Here is an 8,833-nt window from a genome sequence, read left to right on the forward strand (position 1 = left end):
AAGCTTGGCTTGGCCAGCCCCTTGCTTGGGCTCAAAGTAAGGATGTGGTTGACCCTTAAGCTTGGTTATGAAGCTGGGCTTTGGGTAGATATAAGGCTTTATAAATAAGAGGCTACAACAGGGACCGAGAGGAGGAATTGATTTTGGTCTCCCGATGAGCTTGAGGTTCCCGTGTTCACCCCGAACACCCAATTCAAGTTCATCAATAATAACTCATACCACTAAAGAGTTATTATTGTACTACCACACCAATCCCAAATTACAATATGGGCTCCTTCTTATCATGAGTGTGTTACTCTCTCTGTGTTTAAGATATCGAATACCCACTAATTAAATGAGTTACTGACAACTCACTTAATTAATATTTAGCTCCAAGAGTAGTACCACTCAACCTTATTGTCATGTCGGATTAAGTCCACCTGCAGGGTTTACATGACAATCCTTATGAGCTCCTCAAGGGGGCATCATCAACCTAGATCACTAGGACACAGTTTCATTCTATAATCAACAACACACCATATAAATAATATCATTTCCCAACTTATCGGACCTATTGATTTAACGAACTAAATCTCACCCTTTGATAAATTAAATAAATAAATATTAAGTATACATGCTTGTTATTATATCATGATTAAGAGTACGCACATCCATAATAATAGAGGTCCTATTCTTTTTTACAGTCAGTATAAAAAGAACAACCTCAAATATGTTAGGACCAAAATGTTGCTAGATGGGGGGTGAATAGCTCATTGCATGCTCGGTGCTCGTCGTTTCTTGTTTCTTCAGGGATGTGCAGCGAAATATACAAGAAACAAATACAACAATGCTAACACAGATGGTTTACTTGGTATCCACCTCACAAGAGGTGACTAGTCCAAGGATCCACACCTACTCACGCACCCTCCACTATGAATAACACTCCTTTATGGTAACTACCAAAGGTAGAGAAGCCCTACAACACTCTCAATACAAGAAGAAGAAAGGGAAATACAAGATAAGCAAAATCTTACAAGATGTACAATAAAAGCCCTAACCCTAACTTCTTCTTCTTGCTTTTGATCTGCCTCTTGACTTGGAAGAGCCTCCAAGAATCTTCAAGAACTGGCGATCTGGAGCTTGGAGAGCACTGTGGAGTTGCTGGTGATGAATCGTATGAAGTCTCGGAAGTTCGGCCGAAGAAGACGCACGCCTGCAGCCTTTATCTGCGCCAACGGTCGGATCCCGATCGATTGGATTGCTCCCAATCGATCGGGGAGGCTTTGGATCGATCCATGGATCGATCCAGAGCGCCTCTGTGCTCTGGGAAATTGCCTGGATCGATCGGCTAATCGATCCAGGGCTTATCGTGACAAATCGCGCCACCCCAATCGATCCACTGATCGATTTGGGTCTCTGGATCGATCCACTGATCGATCCAGAGGCATTCTGTGCGCTCGCGACTACCTCCCAATCGATCCACTGATCGATTGGGATGAAGCTTCTCGCAGGGACTCCCCAATCGATCGGCCGATCGATTGGGCTCCAGCCAATCGATCGGCTGATCGATCCAGCTGCTGATTTTTACCCAAAACCAAGTCCCAATCCCTCAAACCAACATCCGGTCAACCCATGACCTGTTGGTTCATCATGCCTAACATCCGGTCACCCTTTGTAACGCCCGAAAATTCTAAAAATGATTTTTGGAAATAATCTATGATTTTTCTAGAATTTTAGAATATTTTAGGGAATTTTTAGAGTAGCGGAAGTAGCAAAAATAAATGAAGTCGTAAAATAGCCTACGCTGGTTTTGAACTCGAGACGTATTGGGTCCTACGACTGTTATGTGAATGCACTTATTATATATAGTTTTCAAACTCTCACAAGATTGTTATGTGAATGCAGTATAGCCTCAGCATTAGTCTAGCATTAGCTTAGCTCAGCTTTCGGTATCAGATTAGTTTTCCTATTGATACAATGTGATAGTTATGATTAGCTTTATTGCCATGATTAGTTCGATTTCTATGTGTTGTGTGTCATGCCATGCTTAGCATATTCAGTAAACATATATTTCAAATAGCATGTTTTCAAAGCATAAATTGCATCGTATGCATGTTTTGTGAGGTAGATGGTTTCTTACTAAGCATAAAGCTTACAGATACTCTTTCCTTATACTGCAGATAAAAGTAAAGGAAAGATGGACTAGCGGAGGCTGGAGGGCAATGCGATGAAGATGTGTGTGGATTGAACTTGGAATAAAGACCTTGGAGGAACTAGAAATAAATCTGAAACTTTAACATTTTATTAAGTTGTTACTTTCCTTATTTCAATTTTTTTTAATGCTATGAATCATGAAAGACCTGGTTAGATTGTTAGTGTTCCTGCTTAGAATGTCAGTTAGTTTTATAGGGATGTTTTATGGTCATGTTAGAACTTGTGTGTGTGAATTTGGCACGAAACAGTGCTGGAATCAGACTGGTGGTACGAAATCAGAAACCCCAATCGATCGGCCGATCGATTGGAGGCTTCTCAATCGATCAGCCGATCGATTGAGAAGTTCGTACCGCGAACAGTAAGCTCCTGATAAGGCGGGTCGTTACACTGAGATCGAGCACTGGATCGATTGGCCAGTCTAGATCGATCAACCGATCGATCCGGAATATTGCCTGAGCACAGTAGCGCGCTGAATCGATCACTGGATCGATCCAACCTAAGTTCCGCATTCAGTAGCATGCTGGGTCGATCACTGGATCGATTAGACCATTCCAATCGATCCACCGATCGATTGGGAAGCCTGATAGCAGCGGGAAACCCCTCATTCCAGTTCCTTGACCATGGGGAAGGTAATATATGACATGAATAGTTTGATTACACCCCTTAGCACATATAAGATAAAGAAATGATAGTAGTTTAGCCAAGTTTTAATTAGTACAGCTTCCGCACCTAGACTTAGCAATGGTCATGGATATAGCTTAGCATAGCATATTGTGACGGTTCGGCCTTACAGCCTAGCCAGTAGAAGGCGGGTCGTTACAGAGTGGTATCAGAGCAGAAAGTTCCATACTTCCTTCACACACATCAGCATTGAACCTGCAGCTTCCAAGTAAGAATACGTCTCACTTTGTTATGTCTATTGCTTTCATGTTTGTACATAACTAAAGTATGCTTATCTGTGATAGTAACTAACATGATAGTATTAGCTATGTAAACATGATGCTTTAGTTATGTATGTCCTTTGTTCCTTTAGAAATGGCACGAGGACGCCCAACTAGAAGGGCACCAGCTACTGAGCCCCAGCCTGAGGCAGGCAGTTCAGTGCCTCCCCCAGACCTTACAGCATTAGTGGCTCAGTTACAACATCAGCTAGCTGAACAACAATAGGAGATAGCCGCCTTAAAGGCTAATCAGCAGAACACTCCCACCGTCACCCCGGAACCAAACATAGCAACCCCAGTAGTTATAGAGGTTCCACCAGTCCAGCCTACAACGCAAGTAGCCCCAGCAGCAGAGGAAAAGAGAGAAGCCTATCTGATCCAGTGGTAGAGAGTGAAGCCAGAGAACTTCTCAGGCACCAGTGAACCATGGGATACTCAAGCCTGGTTCAAAACACTGGAGAGTACGATGGAGCTTCTGGACTGGCCAGAGCATGAAAAAGTGAAGTGTGCCTCCTTCTGCTTGACAGGAGATACACATATGTGGTGGGAAAGAATTAGAGCGAAGCGGACAGTGAACCAGATGACATGGGCTGACTTCGAGAAGGAATTCTTCGAGGAGTTCTTTCATACGCGGGTCACAAACTGCCACTGCGATGAGTTCACTGAGTTTCGTCAAGGCAACCTATCAATTGAGGAAGCCGTGAAGAAATTCAATAGACTGGCTCGTCTATGCCCTGAACTAGTCAACACAGAAAAAGAACGAGTTCGGTTGATGCTCAAGATGCTGAGGTCGGAAATAGCGATGAACGTGGCTGGCGGCGTTCATAGGCCACAAACCACCGAAGAACTAGTCAGCAGTGCTCTGACTACCGAGCACTACCAGAGTCCTCTCAGAGTCCAAAGGGCAAGAAGGCTCAGGTACTCAAAAACAACAGGGCCACAGCTCTAACTGGAAAGGGAACTCCAGCAATAAGCGCAAACCAGGGAGTTACCTAAAGGGAGGACCAGCCAGCAAACAGCCTAGCTATCCCAAATTTGTTACTTGTCGGAAATTTCACCCAGGAGTTTGTCGCAAGGGCACATGAGGATGCTTTAAATGTGGACAGGAAGGACATATAGCTAAGCAGTGCCCAAACAAGACTAGTCTTCCTCTACCACAGCCGATTTAGTATGGAGGCCAGCCAGCTCAGTTACATCAAATGCAGGCCGCTCTAGATGGTCCCCACATCAGCCAGGGCAGATTAGAAGCCCCTCTAGCTATGACCAATGCGAGGATCTACTCACTCACCAGAGAGGACGTAGCAAATGCCTCGACAGTTGTTACAGGTCAGATTAGTATTTTACAGCAAAGTACAATTGTCTTATTCGATACTGGGGCAACCCATTCTTATATATCCAGGGCATCCGCCGAAAAGTTAGCAGTACCCCCAGAAGTATTAAGTGGTCAGTTTTTGACGATGCTACCTTCGGGAGAATTTATGGCGTCCACGCACTGGCTCCGGGCAGTGCCAGTCATGATAGCAGACAGAGAACTCTTTTGTGATCTGATAGTGCTAGATATGACTGATTATGACGTCATCCTTGGAATGAATTTCCTGATCAGATACGGTGCCTCTATAGAGTGCCGTAAATAGAAAGTCGTATTCCAACCTGAAGCAGAAGTGCAATTCGAGTACATGGGAGAACTAAAGAGAAAGGCCAAGAAATTTCTCTCATCTCTGAAGGCACATAAATTGTTAGATTCAGGATGCACGGGATTTTTAGCGCATGTAGTCAATGCCAGTCAGGACAAGGACCAACAGCTAGCAGAGGTCCGAGTCGTATGTGACTACCCAGCAGTCTTCCCTGAAGAGTTACCAGGCCTAGCACCAGACAGGGAGATTGAATTTGAGATAGAACTCATTCCCGGTACAAATCTTATCTCCAAGGCACCTTATCGCATGACCCCAGCAGAACTGAAGGAACTTCAGGAGCAATTACAGGAGCTGCTTGACAAAGGTTTCATACGCCCTAGTCACTCACCATGGGGAGCGCCTGTATTGTTAGTGAAGAAGAAGGACGGGAGCATGCGCCTGTGCATAGATTACAGAGCACTGAGCCAAGTCACCATCAAGATCAGGTATCCTCTTCCCAGAATAGATGACCTGTTCGATCAGTTAAAGGGAGCAGCAGTGTTCTCTAAGATAGACCTCAGATCAAGTTATCATCAGGTGAAAGTTAAAGAAGGGGATATACCCAAGACAGCATTCAGGACGAGATACGGACACTACGAGTTCGTAGTGATGCCCTTTGGCGTGACAAATGCTCCAGCTACTTTCATGGACCTCATGAACAGAGTATTCAGGGACTACCTAGATAGATTTGTTATCGTCTTTATCGATGACATTCTTATCTATTCAGGAACTCAGGAAGAACACGCAGAGCACCTGAGAATAGTATTGCAGACCCTTCAGCAGAACCAGCTGTACGCCAAGTTCACGAAATGTGAATTTTGGTTAGATCAGGTGTCCTTCTTGGGTCACATCATCTCAAAGGATGGTATCATGGTAGACCCCAGTAAAATAGAAGCTGTGAGTAACTGGAAAAGACCCAAGAATGCCAGTGAGATCAGGAGCTTTTTGGGATTAGCAGGTTATTACAGAAAATTCGTAGAGGACTTCTCCAGAATAGCCTCCCCACTGACAGCTCTCACCAGAAAGAACAAAAAAATTCAGTGGACAGAGGACTGTGAGAACAGCTTCAGCGAGTTAAAGAGGAGATTGACCAGTGCTCCCATTTTGACCCTACCAGAAAGCACAGACAACTTTGATATTTATAGTGATGCCTCTAAGTTGGGACTAGGAGCAGTACTGATGCAAAATGGAAGGTGATTGCCTATGCCTCCAGACAACTCAAGGAATATAAGAAGAATTACCCGACTCATGACCTTGAGTTTGTAGCAGTGGTGTTCACCCTAAAAAATTTGGAGACATTACTTGTATGGAGCTCAGTGTAGAGTGTATACAGATCATTAGAGTCTGAAGTACTTCTTCACTCAGAAGGACTTGAATATGCGACAGCGTAGATGGCTCGAGCTGGTCAAAGATTATGACATAGACATCCTCTACCACCCAGGAAAAGCCAATAAGGTGGCAGACGTACTTAGCAGGAAGTCCGATGCTACCTTACTATCCCTAGCAGCCATGTCACCGCCCCTATAGAAAGAGATCACAGATTTTGGTCTCGAACTTATAGTGGGACAGCTCTCTACTATGACATTAGCATCTAACCTAATTGGTGACATTCAGACAGCTCAGGAACAGGATCCTGAAATTCAGAAAACCAAGCAAGGGTTAGCAGAATTAGAAAGTAGAGAATTCAGAGTGTCCGATAGTGGGGTATTATATTTTGGTGACAGACTCTGTGTTCTAGATCAGGAGGAACTAAAGAGGAAGATTTTAGACGAGGCTCACAGGACTCCTTATGCGATGCATCCAGGTTCCACCAAGATGTACCAAGATCTAAAGAAACGTTTTTGGTGGCCCGGGATGAAAAGAGACATCGCTAGATATGTTAGCACCTGTCTAACTTGTCAGAGGGTCAAGGCAGAACATCAGAGACCAGGAGGAGTTTTGCAGCCCATCCAGATCCTAGAATGGAAGTGGTAAGATATTTCTATGGATTTTATAGTGGGACCACCCAGAACTACGAATGGTTTTGATGCCATCTGGGTAATAGTTGACAGGTTAACTAAATCAGCCCACTTCCTAGCCATCAGGATATCCTATTCCATGGAACAGCTAGCTCAGTTGTATCTCAAGGAGATCGTCAGACTACATGGAGTCCCACGAACCATCATTTCAGACAAAGACAGTAGATTCACATCACACTTCTGGGAGTGTGTACAGTCAGCATTGGGCACGAAGTTAAAATTTAGCACAACTTTCCATCCTCAGACAGATGGTCAAACGGAGCGAGTAAATCAGGTACTCGAAGATATGCTCCGCGCATGTGCCCTAGACTTCAAGGGAAGTTGGTGCAAATATCTGAGTTTAGCAGAATTTGCATACAACAATAGTTATCAGGCCACTATCGGTATGACACCTTATGAGGCTCTCTATGGGCAGAGGTGTAGATCTCCAATCTGCTGGTACAAGAGTGGTGAACAGAAAGAACTAGAACTCCAGACAGATCTAGTAGCAGACACCACAGCAGCTATACAGCAAATCCGCCAGAGGATAGAGACAGCTCAGAGCCGCCAGAAAAGCTATGCTGATACACGGCGCAGACCCTTAGAGTTTTCAGTTGGTGATTCAGTGTTCCTCAGAGTAGCTCCCATGAAGGGAGTAATGCGTTTTGGGAAGAAGGGCAAATTAAGTTCCAGATATGTGGGACCATACCTTATCACTAGAAGAGTTGGCAAGGTAGCATATGAGTTAGAGCTACCCCAGGAAATGTCAACCATTCATAATGTATTTCATGTCTCTATGCTGAAGAAGCATATCCCAGATGCCACCCAGGTGATTGAGCCCCAGTCGGTACCAGTCCGCGAAGACCTCAGCTATGATAGTCGGCCTATTCAGGTAATAGACCGAGCAGTTAAGAAATTACGGAACAAGGAGGTACCATTAGTAAAAGTCGTTTGGCAAAGTCACACAGCAGAAGAGGCAACTTGGGAGACAGAAGCCAGTATGAGACAGAAGTACCCAGAGTTATTCTAAGTTCGAGGACGAACTTTTTATAAGGTATGAGGGATTGTAACGCCCGAAAATTCTCAAAATGATTTTTGGAAATAATTTATGATTTTTTTGGAATTTTAGAATATCTTAGGGAATTTTTAGAGTAGCAGAAGTAGCAAAAATAAATGAAGTCATAAAATAGCCTACGTGGGTTTTGAACTCGAGACCTATTGGGTCCTACGACTTATAGCAGACTCTAGTAACCAAGTGAACCCAGCAGGGTCGTGCTGAAAGGGAAGGGAAACAATTATATTTATATTTGAATTGGGTGAATTTAACCACTTAATATAAATAAGAAATTAAAAGAGGAGTTATTAGATTTTATTCGTGACTTTCCACCTCCTCACCCTAACCTCACGCCGCCCCCTCCCTCCTCTTTCTCTCTCGGTGCACCAAGCAAAGGCTAGGGTTCTGCCCCTAGGCTCTAGGAGTACCTTCCGGCGGTGACCCCGACACGAGGATTCACAGTACAATATTTAGATGTTCGGCATATTCTTCTTGGGTTCTTGAATAGATGAGGATATCGTCAATGAAGACGATCACACATTTATCGACATATGCCACAAATACCTGATTCATCAAGTCCATGAACACAGCAGGGGCATTGGTCACTCCGAAGGGCATAACCACGAACTCATAGTGTCCGTATCTTGTTGGAAAGGCTGTCTTTGGTATATCATCTTGTTTCAGTTTCACTTGATGATAGCCGGACCTTAGATCAATCTTTGAGAAGACAGTTGCTCCCTTCAATTGGTCGAACAGATCGTCGATCCGTGGAAGGGGGTATCTGTTTTTGATCGTCGCATTGTTTAATTCTCGGTATAATGTCATAATCCCGCATGTCAAGTACTATCAGATCGCAGTAGAGTTCTTTGTCTGCGATTCGGATAGGTACAGCCCGTAATATACGATCCGATGGCATAACTTCCCCGGATGGTAGGGTTATTATGAACGTGATATTTAGTGTCTGGGGCGGTATAT

The sequence above is a fragment of the Zingiber officinale genome, chromosome 10A, assembly GCF_018446385.1.
Source record: "Zingiber officinale cultivar Zhangliang chromosome 10A, Zo_v1.1, whole genome shotgun sequence".
NCBI classification, from domain to species: domain Eukaryota; kingdom Viridiplantae; phylum Streptophyta; class Magnoliopsida; order Zingiberales; family Zingiberaceae; genus Zingiber; species Zingiber officinale.